This window comes from Eschscholzia californica, unplaced genomic scaffold (assembly GCF_041429995.1).
Source record: "Eschscholzia californica isolate CP2 unplaced genomic scaffold, dmEscCali1.0.p SCAF_6, whole genome shotgun sequence".
Lineage (NCBI taxonomy): Eukaryota > Viridiplantae > Streptophyta > Magnoliopsida > Ranunculales > Papaveraceae > Eschscholzia > Eschscholzia californica.
The window spans coordinates 36,245,171-36,263,108 of NW_028238483.1; the positions used below are offsets into that span (position 1 = coordinate 36,245,171).

General features: G+C 35.6%; 1 pseudogene across 1 annotated transcript; it reads right to left on the reverse strand.

The window, feature by feature from the left end:
* Window positions 1-198: 198 nt before the first annotated feature.
* On the reverse strand, window positions 199-5,351 carry LOC147534221 (transcription factor LHW-like; annotated as a pseudogene). Its single transcript, XR_015227234.1, has 10 exons — window positions 4,723-5,351; window positions 4,128-4,217; window positions 3,874-3,982; window positions 3,666-3,707; window positions 3,433-3,492; window positions 1,427-3,133; window positions 1,238-1,339; window positions 956-1,114; window positions 708-833; window positions 199-600 (listed from the first exon to the last, which is right to left on the reverse strand). The product of XR_015227234.1 is annotated as a transcription factor LHW-like (transcript).
* Between the last annotated feature and the right edge of the window lie 12,587 nt (window positions 5,352-17,938).

A 17,938-nucleotide genomic window follows, 5' to 3' on the forward strand; every position in this document is an offset into this window, starting at 1 on the left:
CAATATTAGAAGAAACTAAACGGGATTAAATAAGACCGTGGGACATTTACTGCGCTGCGGAAATTATAGGGCTTTACGAAAAAGACCTTGTGAATAAATTTGATCCAAGATATAGAATGATCATAGAGCTTATAGATGAGATGTCTCCAAATGGATGAGACCCCCAAACTACAACTTTATTAGTCCAATTAAACCACATTTTTAGAAAAAAAATCATCTGTCGACGTTGACTGATTATATTCAAACGGAATTAAATAATTCCGATGATGATTTACTTTTTAATTCACTTCCTCGTTTATATTTTTACAGATAGAAACAGATAAAGGTAGGCTTACAATCCTTGGCATCAACTGCCCCCTATTCAAACAAGCACTCAATCCGGTACATACTAGACTTCACAAAATCGTGATAACGGTGAAAGCAGTCTCTCTTTCCAGCTGTTGAATTGAAGAATTTGCTCGTGATCATTTAAATGTGGAGCTACACTTGTGATCAACTTCACTTGCCTCGTTACGCTTACTGGTCGAGCTTGTGTTCTGTTTCCTGTAGGAGGTGAACTAGATGGAGAAATATATCCATTCTGGTTACATCCCGGCTTGCCTATACCAAAACCCACCAAAAAGAACAAGATAAGAAAAAGAACATAGTTGGAAACTTGACATAAGATTTAGTATTTCCGAATTATATTTCTCTGAAAGGTTTAGTACCTCGACAACGAATCTTGCCCAGATCTTATCGTTGTGAACTTCCATTACTCCCTTCAAGATAGTGAGACCAAACCTTCTTATTCTGTCTGCTATCTCAAGAAACAATCCTTGTTCTTCACAAAGCATCTGAAACAGAAAATTTAAACAGGTCCAGTTTGATTAGTTAATCACATCTGCCCACAAATAAATTAGAAGTTACTTGTGAGAAGTTCTTAGAGGGTTCATAAGAATGAATGATTTGATTTTACCTCTACTAGCATCTGCCCAAGGGGAGTGATATCCTCAACCAAAATCGGGCAAAGCATGGTTTTGCCCCCAACTTCGAATGCCCATGTAGTATCACCACCACCACCACCACCACCACTTGAGTGATCTTTCATAACTACTCCGCTATCTTCACCAATCATCTAATAACAATCCAAATTTATAAGTAATAAAAAAAAAAAAATGAGACACTAGAAAAAGAATTCTTAATCTAGCCGAGAGATGCACATGACAGTAAAAAGGAGCTAGGGGACCTTAGGTGTTACCTTTGGTTCATTAAATAGTTCAACTGAATTCGAGTATTTATTCATTCCTTGCAAGAAGAGCATGTGTTTGATGGTACGGTCCAATAACGAGTCAATGCTACACTGTTTATCAAACCAACTTGGAAAATCAGTACTTAAATGAAATATTCTGGAATAAGTAATACTGGTCAATAGGAAGGAGACACAAACCTTTGCCCCACTTGGTACAATCTCACGTAGCTCTTTGAGGCGTTCTTGTATTAGCTGACGATCTTTCGGCCTCGGCCTAGTGCTTTCCCCAGGCCGAGCTCTTTTCTTGATCACCTTTTTTGGTTGTCCAGTCTCCTTTGGCTTTGTAGTAGCAGCACTCTCACAATTTATGCTATAACTGTCTTGGACCCATGAACTTAACTGGGATTTGACGATATTATCTTTGTGAACCGTGTTCGTGTCTATATTGTCCGATTTTGTCGGGTTACAACCAAGGGGTAAAGAATCCATACTTCCACTAAAGCAAGAAATACTATTTGACTGAACTGGACTAGTTTGAAGTGATTGACTTCCTGTCTTAGTTACTGTAGTTCTTGATAATTGATTTTCTGAACTAGGTTTATCGTCATGAAGTGCATTACCAATAAGATCATCAAACATGTTTTCTGCTCCAAAATCTGAGAGAAAACCTCTCTCAGTATCGATCCCAGAACCAACATATAAATTCGAGATACAGCTAGAAATGTCGGTGCTCAAACTCGAATGATTACCATTACTTACTGGCAGTAACATATCGTCCCAGCATTCCTTCTCTAAGCTGCACCCAAAATCCAAGTCCATGTTATCAAAAAAGTTGTTATCAGCTTGTAGTTGCATGGAAACGTTCGAAGCCATCTCTTTCTCATCGCTGATACTAAGAGATTCCACAGCACTGATTGAATTCTCCATTGAAGAGATGGAGTAACTTACTGGGACACCGTTGATAATGTTTCCGGCAACCATCCCAGATTGTGGGGATGCAACTGGAGGACCATCAGTCAGTCGGTCATTCGGTAGTGAAGCCAATCCATCGTTACCCTTCCTCAATGGTTGAGCACTCCATGGCAACACCTTATTTCCTTGATTCGTATTAGAGAACTCAATTCTAGCACCAGATGGTCTAAACGCTCCTGCTAATTTGTGGGAACTAGCCGACAATTTTGGAGGTTCTCCTTCAGTTGTATTCAACAATGGGGCAGGAAGCTGGAAGTCTACAGACTTGACTGAGTCGAACCCAATAAGTCCGTTGACATCAACTGAATCCGTGGTGTAGAGTGACCTACTTGTCTCTTGTAGTGAAGAAAGAATAGAGTCTTCTCGAGAATTCTGTGATGTGTTTCTGCAAGACACTTGGGATCCTGTTTTTGGAGGAAATGCACTTACTGAATCACCCATTCCATTTCCAGATATATTTTGATGATCTAACGAAGTCAAAAAGGAACTTCCGTTACTGGAGGTTGTGGGTACTGAATTGTTGGCCAAACAGGCCATAGGCAAGATCTGCTGTGACTCCATCTTAGGCGCTGACGATATGACTTTGGCTTCTGCAACAGCTGTATGAAGTGGGTGACTACGGGGAAACGATGAGTTATATCTCGAGGGCGTCGTGCCAGAATCATTCAACCTCGAGGTGAAATGGGACATCTGAGGAAGAACTTTTGCAGATTGGAATCTTCTTATAAAGTCTTTGTCATCACTCGCAGGTGTACTAACATAATTAGAAAAAGGATTTTCAAAATCAACTTCAGAAGCGAGGACTCCTCTTGCATCATACATGTTGCAATTCAAATCCGAGAACCAATTTCTCGAGAGACAAAACCCATCAACACTCCCCAGCTGTTGAAACAAACTTTTAACTTGAATAACAAAGTCCAGCCTTTCCGCAATCTGTAGAAAAGAAGGCATTACTGTTAGCATCAGGTCCTAAGTCTATTGTCCCATGAAACTGATATTTTGAGACGAACACTTGCTTTAAAGAAGCAGGCAGACTTACTACAAGCGAAAAGCATTCAAAATAGCTTGTTAGCTTCGTCTCAATCAAAGAATAAGAATTAATACAAACTTCTTCAAGTTATTGAGACAAGAAGACCAAAATGTACTTCATTTTAAGAAGCATTAGTTCGTAAACGCATCTTAAAGACTGAAATTGCAAAAAGAATTAAGTATAAAATTTTCCCTATACTGACCTTCTGGGTGGACCCAAACTGTATTACGCCTAGTGGTGCCACAGAGACCACTGCAATTGTCTGCAAAATGGACAATAGGAATCAATAGCTTTTCCTTCTGAGCTAAACATAGAGAAGATAAACAAAGGTACCAAATGGAGGTAACAGTGAAAACACAAAGTTTCATCGGCAAGTTCAAAATTTACATATTTACGTATAAAACGACAAATATGTGTTCAAGAAATATATATTACCCCTATTCCAGATGAAAACTGTCCGTGAAACTCAGAATCGGCCTGTACAAAGTCAAGATATATTAAAACAACTGTACGTGTATAATGTAAGAGTGAAAACATCAAGAATTCATGGAAGTCGATACAAACAACGGATTGATCTTTAAAGATCACCCAGAGTTTGGACTTCAGGGAAAAGCAAGCTGTAAAATTAAACATATAGCACTACCTCGAAACCATCTTGGTTGTTGAGAGATCCCATGGGGTTCCACTCTCCACAATAAGAATCTGAGTACATCCATCGACTCTTCCCCGTAAAAGCAACTTGCCCAATTATCCTAGTGTAAGAGAAACAACACTAACCTCGTCAAAATACCGTCTTATACAAGTTTAATTCTTACTGATAAAACATATAATCTATAGAAAGTAAGAAGTGAAGAATCTAAGCTAAGTATAGTGAACCTATAAAATACAAACACATACCCTTCACCCATAATGTGGGTATGTTGAACCATCTTCTCAATCAAAATTCTAACATTTTCGTCGTAGTAAGCATCTTCCATTGTTAACAACCTAATATGCAAAATAACAAAATAACCCAAGTTAACCAAGCTAAAACCCAAACAAAATCAGTGTAAACCCAATGTATTATTAGCTAAATACAGCTCAATTAGGTCAAGCAAATAGGATCCAAGTAATAATTCTATTCATTGTCCAAGCTACAACCTACCAACAATTAAAATTCCAGCAGCAAATGTGGTAGGAAGAAATCTTAAACCCTAGTTTTAACTAATAAAGGTTAGAAGAAGGAAAACCAAATTAAGATTTTTTTTTCCTATAAGTTCTTTTTTTCAACAAGATATTAAATGTCATAACTTATAGCACAAGAACTCATCCAAACTAAGAATAAAACCAAAAAAGTGAACAAGTAAGAATAAAATCCAAAAATTTGAAAAGCTAGTTGAATAAGAACAACCCTAAAAGGGATAAACCCTTTAGAGAAAAGGGTAGGTTTCAAAACCAGAAAAAGGGGGTATGAAGCTAAAAGAGTAAGAAGATAAATGCAGCTAAAAATTACATGCAATTTCGCCGATTGAAGACCCAGAAAACTCCATAAGACCAACCATAGTTGGAACAGAGACCCTTTAGAACTTCTCTGAGTTGAGTAACCATCTTCTTCTTCCTTTTCAGGAATCACACAAATTTTAGGGGAAATGTTTGGGTTTAGAGATAAATTAAAGGAAATGTTAAATTATTCAGCTTCCACGACAAGACCCTCTTCCTGCTTGGTTATTTCTTAGATACCCGTGCCGTTTATATTCCGGCTCTGTTATCTGAAGTACTAATAAGCTTATATCCATGAACAGACCTTCAAACAAAACTCTTTCCCTCTCTTTTATCTTCTTTCTCTCTCTATCTCTATCTCTTTGACTCTGAAAAAGGGGAGTTTCATAGTCTTTTGAAATGAAGGTAGAGCTACAAGTTCAGAAGAGTTAAAGTATTGGCGGTTGAAGTTATAAAGACAAAGCAAAGATGGAGTTTTTATAAGAGAAGATGGAAGACAATAAGTTCTTATTAGTGGTAAGATATACTTTGGTTGTATGGTAAGATACACTCTTTTTTCTAGTATAAAGATTAGAGTTTGAATGTTTTTATATGCAAAATATATTTTAATTAAGAAATCAATTGTACAAAAACTCATTGATTTAAAGTTAGAAGCGCAATCAAAACCTTAAATATGATTTTTGTTTATCTCGAGATTTAGCCATTATAATTTTATTCTGAACAATTTTTCGAATGTTCATTTTATTTTGTACTAAATGACTGTTTCATATTTTTCATATAGACATAAAGAGGATGCATTCTCAAGATGATATGTTAACAATAATATTCTTTACCAACTATAGAGGGACGGACACTTGTAAAAACAAATGTTTTATTTGAACATAATACTTAGAAGTTTCAATGGATAGTCGAGAATCTAATCTTGATTTAACTAAGACTAATTACTTTACATTTATTTGATATTTTTGAAATCAAATGTCTTATCATGGGATCTCTTTCCATAGATATTCAGATAGAGACTTCATTTTTATTTGAAGGGTTTAAGGTCGTTTTCATTTACCGTTATTCTTCTTCTTTTTTTTGTTATACATATTCATACTTTGTCATATTGTATCCTCGTAAACGGTATTTAGACATTGTGCACATCCAACAAAGATATCAATTTCAAGTTGCCCAGAACGTGTCACTCTTTGTTGTAAGCATTAGATGATACCAATATAACGTTTAGGTTTTTCTTTTTCATGGAAAACATATTTTTATTTAGAAAAAGAAAAAGATTAGGTATTTTGGGTATGGTAATAGTATTCTACTATCGTTTCCAATTCTAAAAGATATCAACAATTTGAAAGTGAAATTCCAACTCAAGTAAGTCCAAAATTTAATAGTGTTTTCTCAATTGTATGGCGGTATATAGGTGAACGAACGCGTCTAACAAATTTTTCTTGTATACCAACGCACTCTGGAGGTGAGATTCATGAGTAGATCTTCAAAACATAACTAAACTGCCAACTTCCTAAAAAAAATGGTAAATGTCCCATTTATGAATCTTGAACTATGGGGCAACTTATAAGCAGACTGATGACTGATCTACTTTGTCTAGCTTGGACTACTGTACTAACGACCTTTTCTTGTTTTTTTTTTTTTTTTGATGAAGGACCTTTTCTTGTTGAAATACTAAGAGTTTTGTTTGACATAATTAATATGTTTACATAATATTCTCCTGCACATAAAATTCTAATTTCTCACTAGGAAGATGTTTTATTTTGGTGGGTAAAGATTTCTTTTCCGCCATGCTTGAGATAGATAGAAGGACACAAATGGTGAAAAATGATAAGCCAAAATAGAGTGGAGAAAGCAGGAATCTTTGGGGTTGGTGTGTGGCTAGAAATAAAAGTGAAGCCTAAAACCTAGAACCCTCTTTGCCCTTTGTGACCATTCCTGCAACAGCCTGCTCACTCCTGTTCTACAACGACAAGACTTAACCTCGTTTTTCACTTTTTTCTGTACCTTCAAAGTGAAAAAAAGAAAAGAAAGAAAAAAAGCCAATCAACAAAGAGAAAGTGACAGTGAGAGAAAATAAAGGGAGCTCTCTTTTTTAACTTATTTGCTATTTAAAACCAAACTCCCAAACACACGCTTAGACCAACCCATGAATTTTCCTTCCCATATTTCAAACCTCTATATACATAAATAAATTCGATTATCTTTATGATAACTTAAGGGTCCGTTTGATACGTGTGAAAACCATTTGTTTTCTGATGGGAAAGAAAACCATTTGTTTTCTGATGAGAAAGAAAAGCCAGGGATTGAATTTTAAGTGTTTGATAAGATAAGGTAAGAAAATGAGTGCCTTCAGACAGATCTTTATTAATTAGGCTTTATGTATTAAATTGGGTCTTCCTTTAGACTAAATAGATAAACTAGGGTGAAAAAAGTCCCCTCTTATTATCTTCCCCAAATCGTGAGATGAAGGGATAGAGAGACCATGATTTAGGAGGAAACCAAATTGGACTCATCTCTTCCCCAAATCGTTGAGAACAATTGTTTCTTATCTTCCCTAAATCGTTTGAGATTGGATGCTTGTTCTCTTCAAAAAATCAGAAAAGATGATGCAGTGAAGTGATTTCGAATCAAATAAGAGGGTGTTATACTCAACAAATCCCAACACATCATTTGTTAATCTAATGATCTATGTATCTTCTTCAAGTAAAGCTCAGATGACATTGTAGTTGTTCATTGCAAAACCTTGAAATCTGAGATCAGGTTTTAATTTTTTCCCTATTTCATATTAGGGTTCATATCAAGCAATCAGAATCTTGTACTTTATCCCAAAATCGGTCTCTATTGTTCGAAATTAGGGTTCTTTTTGCCAAACCATAATTGACGAGTTCAATTTGTGATTTGGATTCACTTTAAGATTTTTAATATTCTTTTTAGGGTTTAAGTCCTAGACCTGATCCTTGATTTGAATATGAGTGAAGATCATGTTAGTGGATTGCGTGCTATGATTTGTAGGGTTTGTGAATGAAGAAAAATAGAGTGACATTCTGAGGAGAGAGAGTCAGAGTAGGGGTGAAATTTGCATGAGGAGAGAGAGCGTAAAAAAGTCAAGAAGATAGAGCGTGAGAAAACGATTTTAACACGTCGAGGGTGGTAAAATATATCAATGGTTTTTCACACCTTTTTTTCCGTGAGAATTCGGTTTTCACACCATTTTGGTTCAACCAAACAGTGGAAAATCGATTTTCTTACGAAAATCGATTTTCCCACCCTATTTTCTCACGTATCAAACGGACCAATGGGGGCTGGCCTCCTCTTAAATCTGTATCGTAGAACATATGAATGACAAGAATTTCGTCTCCAACTTTAACTTCTACATACGGAAAAAGTTCGTAATGTTAATGTTTTCTTAAATACGGTTCCTCACTGGCGCCACCGTTATGGGCGGAGATTGTTGATTTTCGGTGGATTAATTCTGGTAGTGGTGATGTTTTGGGGTTTCGAATCTGATGGTGGTTTAGGGGAGATGTTGGTGATCGGATCAGGTGGGGGTCTGTGTTTCAGTGGTTTGTGGTGGCAGCGATGGCTTTACCGATTAGATGACGGAGGCGGTTTTCCGGTGACGGGTGCGATTTTCCGATGACGGATGCAGTTTTTCCGGCGACAGATGCGGTTTTCCGATGACGGATGCAGATTCCGGCGACGACGACGACGGTTTTCTGGCGTTAACAATAGTGGTTATTTCTGTTTTTCTTGTTTTGTCAGACCTTTAGGGTCTCCTTTCTCGGATTTTTAGGATCCTTTTGTTAGATCTTTAGGGTCTTTTTTTTCATGGATCTTTAGGATCTTTTCTGTCTAGTCCAATTTCTTTCTCTTCATGAGGCACTTTGCATTTAAAGGTATGTAACTCTCATGAAGTTTTCAGAGGAGAGAAATAATAATTCATCCATGTAATATTGTGATAATCACTTATTAATGGAAAGAGAGATGCTAGAATCACAAAAGATTTGGACAAAAAAAAGTTCCCAGCTGATGTGGCGGTAATCCTTTTTTTTGGATTGGTTTCAAATGCGTTATTTGTTGTTGGTAACTTTGGTTGTTAATGTAGAACATAAATTATTCCTAATCTATATTCAAAACAAATGGCACGATGAGATGCTTGTCCAGTCAGGATGAACCCATGCTCCTTCAACAAAAAAAAAAAAAAAAAGGATGAACCCATGCTAAACAAGAGGTATATTTGTGTTTTTTTTTTTTTTTTTTTTTTTTTTTTTGGAAATCAAACTTCATATAACGGCCAAAAGGCTAATGAGAATTACAACATGAAGTTTAAAATAACAAAGACATAACCAAACGAGCCAACAAGCCAAGATATGCCCACTTGGGTTGCCTCTGGAACTACCTGGTCTAACTGGTGGACTACTTCTGGTACAACCACCACTCGCCATTTAAGGGTAGTTATATAGTCGATGCTTCGTTCACCTTCTTCTTCGATGATCAAAACACTCGACCCTGGAGAAAATGAAAGTAACAAAAGGTCCTAAAGACCAACATAACATGCCCTAAAGACCAACATAACAGGCCCTAAAGACCAACAAAGAGACATAACCTTTATTATAGTAAATATGTAGAGAACTAGTAACTCTTTCTTCTTCCTTGCTCCCCAACACGCACTTAATCCATCTTTGATTCCATAATACCACCATATAAATGAACCAGTAATTACCTTGTAAGCAAGAACAAATCTTTCCAGTATTTAATTCATTTTCAAATCTGGTATAAACCCTAATGGAACAAGTTCATCTCTTCATTTCTTTCATTCGACAAACATTATTGATGTCTTTTCTACATCCATTGATCTTGCTATCAAGAACCTCATCATTGTTTCATCACTATAATCTTGAGTTGAAATTTCTTGATTTTCTATTCTGCCCAAATAATGGTGAAGAACACATCAACACATCTATAATTGAAATAAAGAAAACAAAAGAGAGAAGAAAGATGGGAGAGAAATAGAAAAGAGAGGATCCTAGAGACTACACATGGAGGAAATACTAAATAAAACAAAAGAGAAAGGGGATCCGGCGAAGGGAGAACCCTTCGCCGGAGGAGCAAACACAGATCTGGGTTTTTGAGAGAGAGAGACGGTTAAGGAGAGATGTTGAGAGACGGTTAAGGAGAGAGGTATATTTGTGTTAAGAACATATTGGTATTTCACTCCCATAATGGGATGTATAATCTAACTCTAATATGTGATGTACTAAAACTAGATAAATTAATTTTGAGAAAATAATGATTTAAGTTTCCAATATATATTGTGTTGAACTGGACGCATTGGCTGGGGACTGGGGTTGTAGCCACAAGACCCCGCATATGCCTGTTGTCTGTTGACCCATGAGTTCTCATCGGTCGTCAGCTACGGGCGCCTACGTCCGTGTAAGGGCCTTTAGCAAGAAGAAGACTATATTAAAAACGAGTTAGGGGAGTCTGACCTTCGACTCAAAGGGTATCCAAGGAGAAGTTAGTCGAATATCCGAATATGGATCATGATTGTTTGACTTAAATAAAATAAATTAGAATAAAAGGCATGAGCTTGAGATAATGAGTGAGTGAGGGCCCTTCTTCTAAATATGACAATATATGGTAGTTTGAGAATCTTGACTTAAAAATGCTCTTTGTTTTACAAACAATTAAACCCTACTAAAAAAATCATCTTCTTTTCTTACCCTTTTTATCTTCCATCTAATGGCAGACCATACCTCAAAAGGGTATCCCAAAATCATTCACTTTTTTTGATTGAGTTGGATCACCAATTTTATTTCATTAGATCTCTTATTGTTTGGTAGTTGTGTAACAATAACATGGTTTTGAGGGTAGTAAAAAGAAGTAGAGAAGTGAATGAAGGTGATAAAGGAGAGAGAAAGTAATAACTAAAGGTAGTAATTAGTATAGGCAGATGCACCTTGGGTATTGAGAGAGGCATGTAAAAGTGATCACTACTTCATCTATCCATAACAATTTATATTCAAAATCAAAATAGAGGTTACAAAACAATTATATCATGTATTTTGGGACTAAAAGGTTAAGAAATCTTGGAGAAAAGGTGACAGACAATTGAAAAACAAAGATGGGAGAGAAATGAAGATAGTTGGCCTCATCCTCTCTACCAAAAGAGGGCAATTCTCTCGTTTTGATTTGAGAGAGTGTTCTCTTCTTGCTCTAGCAATTTGTTATAAGGGATTGGAAGATTTTCTCCCCCTCATTTTCCAGAAAATAGTGTGTTTGGTCGCTTTCGCAAAAAACTGGAGGTTTTTGGATTTCCTCCAAACCTTAGAGGATGAGAGAATCTTTGTTCTCTCTTTAAAACAAATAAAGGTAAAAAATAAAAGAATAAACCAGTAAATAGGGAGAAAGAGAGACGGAATTGAAACACAACAAATTTATGACTGGTAATAAGGTTTTATTCTCGACTACAAACATCTGAAATAGGGCTTTAGTGCGGAGTTATTTTTAATTACAAAAATGGATAGCTAGGCCTCGAAAGTGTATTTTGACAAAATTTTGTAACTCTCTCCCTCTCTCTCCCAAAACTTATAATACATCTCCCAATACCAAAAAGCTATCTCCCTGTACCAGCCATCTATCAAGTTCTCAGCAAAAGAAAAAAAAAGAAATGACTCAAACCACTAACATGTCTGATCAAAAGCTGCTAATCCACTATTCTCTTCCTTTGCATCTCTACCCTTCATTTCTACTTAAGAGAACAGTTATGATTTTGTCTCCTTCACAAAAAAGAAATACAAAGTTTCCACACTTCATCATAGCCGTCGAGTACAAAGTCAACTGCTAGACACAAATTGAACACCAAAGCAAACTTGTTGCTTGATCCAATGTTATGAAATTATGAACTATTAATGAGTAATAGTAGCAGCTTAGTCACTTCTGGCCCATGGCAATTTGTGATTTTTTTTGATGAGATATGTCAATTTGTGATATTGTTAGTGTTTGGAAATTGTTTAGTAACTTAGTGATGTAAATTATAATTATCTGCTGCGAAGTTAACTTTAGTTGGGTGGTAAAATGTATACTTCTTGCCTTTCTGAGATGTTGTATTAGTTATGTAACTGCTCACAGCCTCGTACTCTAAATCGTTTTCTGCATTACTAGTTCAACAATGATTCAAATAGATAATCTACTTTCCCGAAAAAAATATATGGGTTTTCATTAGAGAAACCAGAGTCCGCATCAATGCATCATCTAAAGTTTTGGATTAGCGAAGGATTACACATGGAAGAAGAGAGGTGGATTGGCATACTGGTGGCATTCATTAATTTTGAGTTTTTACCCGACCATACAAGAGCGGTAAAAATTTAATTAACCTGTTGAGTTAATGTAAAGAGATAAGAAGACAGAGAGGGAAGGGCAAAGTGATTGCCCATGGAAGATTTATGACATGTTCTTGACACATTTGATTCCCTCATTCACTAACAAACATTACTATTTTCTCAACAAACAAAAAAACAAACATTACTATTTACTTGTGTACTGATTTTTTCTAGTGAACAATTCAAAATACATACAATATCATGGGTCCCCTATATCCCTGGATTAGATGGTCGATGGTCCCTGCCATGTGACCCAAATGGAACTTATTAACAAAGTCTCTAGAGTCCCAAAAGCAAGCCTATACATATTAGGCCTAAGAGGTGGGCAAACTTTTGGGTCTAATAAGAATCCAATTGATGGTTTTCTTCCCATTGGATTCTTAATTGATATATTTATTTATAAGTTTTTAAGGGAGTACTGTACTTTATATCATCCGAGTCCACCGTCTCTCCACTCCAGGAATGAATTTTCAGGCTTTCGTTTTACGGGAGTGCACATAAATTCTTTTTAACTTCATTTATGACATGTAGACTCATCTTCACTGAAAGACAATCAAAATGTGGGTTACTGAACTGTTCTTTTATCCGAGTGACTTAACGTGATACAAATTACTCTAACTAATTAAATCAAGATCTTTGGTAAATGTAATTTTTGTTAATTTTAACGAACAATTTATTTATGTCAAAACTTTCTTATTACATATGTTAAAAAAAATAGTTTGTAGTACTCCAAAAGAGTTTTACGTAATTAAAAATTAACAAATTTTTTTGTATGGTTTTATACAAATCCACAAAAGATTAGCAAAATGTTGGTGGACGTCCTTCAAAAGGTTGAAAGTCCCCTAAACAACATAAATTACGAGGAACAACTAAGTTTTAGACCGACGTTCAAATAATGTGAACGAAATGTACACAAATAATATTGAAGCACTTAATGTTGATATAGAATTCCATCTTGATAGGAAAAACTTTGTAACAATGGAAATAAGTGCTTTTTACATTTATAAAAGAAATTGATTATTTACCTTTTAAGGTGTAATTAGATGGTAAGTATAATTGATGAAAAAACTTGATTGGAATTTAGATGGAGCCAATTTTTGTGAATCACGCTGGTGAATCAACATGGACCCAACATATTTCTGCCCTAATTGCTCGACAATCTATGAGAAGATGTCCAACCAAAAGTGAAAAAGAAATCCAGAAAGAAAAAAGGAAAAAAGAATTAAAGGGTTAAAAAAGAGGTGACGTATGTGCTTTTATTATGTAAAGGTAAAGTTGAGTTCCAGAGAATGTTTTTTATCTCCCCTTATTAAAATTTGGAAATATCCGTCACACCAATACATGATTGACACGTGTTCAGCGGATTTTTGGGAGTATCTACTGTTATATCTGATCCGTTGGATTAGGAGACCTAGTCTATGTTTGACTGCACGTGTCAAAGAGGTAGGACTGTTTGGATATGATGTCGGTTGGAGAGGGGACAAGTGGCATATGGTGTTTAGATTGTCCTCATTATAGTGTCCAACATTTTAGCTGATGCCCCCTCCAACATAGAGTCCGCCCCTTTCTATCTTCATGCTCGTAACAACGTTTTTACAAATAGGTCCTTCTAGTAAGTTAGTTGTCCAAAGTTCTTGAAACTAATGGTGCTAAAGACGATTTTGTTTCGTAACACAATGGCAAGTTAATGTCAGTTTGAATTTGACCTAACGATACAATTAATCGCGTTAGGTTGTCACAAATCGACAATCTGCAACGAAAGAGGGGATGGTCCTTCCCTTCGCCCGCGAAATTAGACCGAGAGAAAACGAGAAAGAAAAGTGTTTTTCTTTTTTCAAGAGTGCTGTCAGACGATTTTTTATGGACTGAGAAAAAGAAGAAGTGAGTGATAAACGCCCTAGAAAAACAGATTTGCCTCTGACTATACCTTATCAACTTGTTTAGACCAAGACTTAGCGAAAAACACATTGCTTTTTTACAAGTTTTGGCATGGAATACGTGTAACCCATAGTCGCATGTAAATTTTAGAGTTATTTTATTATTGGCTTCTATAGTGTGATTGTACATAACTCCCTAAAGACCGAGATGACCCTTTTCATATTTCTTTGTAAAAGTGACACCAAAAATTAAAATTTAATTTCTAGTGTTATATTGTCTTTTTTTTGTTCTTCTTTTGTTTTAATTTTATTTCTTTATATTTTTATCTTTTCCTTTTTCTTCTTCTACATCTTCATTTTCTTTTGTTTCTCTTTCCTTTTATTTCTCTCTAAGAGATTTCAATTAGTGGAGGTGAGTAAGATTTCAATTAAAATTTCCAAATTGCAAATGCATTTCTCTTCGCTACTAATCTTTTTCTTTTTCTCTCTCTATAAGGACATCCATTGATGGAAGTTCTAAAAAAACAAATAGTGAACAAAATTTTCTAGTTGTTCGCGAACATACTAGCATCAGGGAATGTTTAGTGAAAAACATGGATTTTATTGTTTTTCAAATAGAAATAAAAGAGAGAAACGGAAAGAGGAGAGATAAAGATGAAGCTAAAACAAGATATTTTATGGGCACATCAGAATCACAAAGAAGAAATTGGCTTTAGGCGCTAATGGTGTTCTTACAGGATGTTTTAGGGGCACATCAGAATCACTGATATGCTTTATGGGCACACTCTTGTTACTATATCAATGGGAAGTTTGTTAAAAGTGCCTTGAAGATTTTATGTAGAAAGAAAAATGAAAATTCATAACTTCAATTTTGTTCAAGATTTAAAAGAGACAAAAAAGAGATAATGCAACTTTGGTTTTTTTAATATTGACTACAATGGTCATTACAAATGCATTGATACATCGATACGATGTGATAAGCGCGATACCTGTCGAATTACTACTCGCCTAAAATCCGACGAAATTAAATGACAACTCACATAGACTAATTTATTTTTTACCCAAGTTTAATATTCTTGGGTTTGCACTTCCATGAGATCGAACCTGGGACCTCCACATTGCGGAGTAGATGCACTTCCAACTGGAGTGCCAGTTGTTGGCAGAGATAATGCAAATTAAGATCCTTATTTTGGGGTTTTATTCGTTTTATTGTCAACACAAATAAAAATCAAATTACTACTTTTTTTTTGTTGAACAAAATTACTACTACTTGTAATTCAACGGGAGCTTATGACTTGGGTGATTTAATCTAGTTCTTTTCATATGTATTTTGATAATCATGATCATACTCGCCCACAAATCCACCTTCGCCAACTCGTAGTTCACTACTTTCTATTTTGTAACTCAATCAGATCTAGGGAAGAGATGATGAGAAAGAGAATGATGGAGACCATCTTCCTATTGGGCCTCACGGCCATGGTGATAGTGGGCCTCACGGTCAAGAAGCTACATTAGCGTAGTTTCTATAATTAAGTATTTAGGGTTTCCATAATTATGAGTCTTAGCAATCAAGGAAAGTATTATTAGTAGTTATCTTATTTCCTTATTTGAGTCTATCTAGGAAAGTACAATCTCTATATAAGAGAAGTCTAGTCTGTCTTTGTTAACCAGATCAGAGAATATTATCAACCAAGTTTACTATTGATCAAGTTTATTGTTTATCGTTATTTTATCAGTTTTATTTCGTTAGTTTAGTTTATTAACAATGGTGGATTCCATTACTTTTACGCTTCCGCAACAATCTACATCAGCTGGTATTCAGAGCTTTAAGAATCTGGGAACAGATAATTTTTTTTTAAATACTTCTCATCTTGAATGTTGGAATAATCTTCCGCGTTTAGGTTGAGATCCTTTAAGAGATGCACAACAACTCTATGTTGATCGAAAAGATCAAAACAAAATTAATGTCGATTCCAAAATTCCTATGTTTAATTATCAATATCATATAGATTTTTGGATTCAACAGATGGAAGATTGGTTTATAAACCAAGAGGTTCGTGATGAAGATAAGGTTTTTATTCTTGAACAACACTTGTCTATAAGAGTGTATGAAAAATACAACGAGATGCAATGGAGACTCGTTAATGAAGGAAAATCGTTCGTAGATGATTGGAATAAAGTGAAAAGTATTTTTCGATATGCTTTTCTCCCTTTACATGAATACTTATCTTTTATAGAATCTCAAATCCAATCGAACAAATTATTATCCGAAATTCCTTCGACTACCATGGTCAATATTATTGAAGGAGAGGTTTTTGATAAAAAAATCCTAGTTTTTCAATAATGGAGGAAAAAAATTTCGATGAGACAGATCAAGAAGAAGAAATTCAACTGACTAACACAAGCTCGAATAAGTTGTTTGATCCATATATGATTCCGGGAGACGAATTAGTTGTGTCGAATCATTAAATAATTTCTCCTCCATTGATTTCTTCATGGCTTTCAACTTCAAAGAATCATACAAACCAATCTTCATGGCCATCCATTATTTTTGCAAGAACAAGACAGGTTGTATATGTGACCTCTTTCGTCAAACTAAAAGACGACGGGCGATGTCGCAATTTACTAGACGTATCTACGTTGGTATTGCTTTTGCGAGTATCTTGGCAATATATGTTTCACATTATAATTGGTGATATTGTCAATATTTTTCTTCTTCGGATTTTCGGCAATTTTCGTGAAAAGTGGGAACTGAGGATTGCCTTCAAACTCGTCGCCGAAGTTACCTTCAACATCGCTGATATATATCCTCATTACTTGGACGATCCGCTTTATGACAACACCAACTTGGGGGCAAGTTGTTCCGCAGCGGGGGAGTATGATGGAGACCATCTTCCTATTGGGCCTCACGACCATGGTGATAGTGGGCCTCACGGTCAAGAAGCTACATTAGCGTAGTTTCTATAATTAAGTATTTAGGGTTCCCATAATTATGACTCTTAGCAATCAAGGAAAGTATTATTAGTAGTTATCTTATTTCCTTATTTGAGTCTATCTAGGAAAGTACAATCTCTATATAAGAGAAGTCTAGTCTGTCTTTGTTAACCAGATCAGAGAATATTATCAACCAAGTTTATTATTAATCAAGTTTATTGTTTATCGTTATTTTATCAGTTTTATTTCGTTAGTTTAGTTTATTAACAATGGTGGATTCCATTACTTTTACGCTTCCGCAACAATCTACATCAGAGAGAGCGAGAATATTTAGGGAGGGAAAACCTAGGGAAGAGGAAGAGAAAGATATGATAGGAGAGAGAGAGAGAGCGAGAATTTTAGAGAACGAGAGAAAGAAAGTTGACAATGTGGTAATTGTAAGAGAACATTTCTAGAAGGTTTTAAAACATTTAACAATCAATAGACGGTACCAATAAAAAAAGATCACTTGAATATTTTCGATAAACTAGGAGGCTAGATGGAGAGCTTGTTATAAACTAGGAGATCATTTATAAAATAAACCCATACATAAAGTTACCAAAAGTGGTCACTTTAGGAGGTCATATAGTCTTTGAGGGCACCAAAAATGAATTAACCCTTTGAAACAACCAAAGGTCATGCGAAGTTGAGAAGCATTTTAGTTATGGGTGCGGCTAAAGGCGCCTCCCCAAAATGCTATAAGGGCCTCTCATTGTTGTTTGACCGTAGTCAAACGCCCGACACCTATAGGCGCCCTCCACTCGGACTAACCAGTCCGAGGCCCAAAGCTTTGGCATGGACTGGCACAGTCCGAAATAGCACGGACTGTCCAGTCCGATAGGTCTCGGATTGGTCCAAGCCGAGACCATCCTTTAGACTTCGGACTGGTCAGTCAGAGAAGATTTACTGTCACCATCTCTCTATAGAAAATCTTGAAGATTAAACCTAGACAATCTCAAACTAGTTTATGAGAAGATTAAACCTAAACTATCTG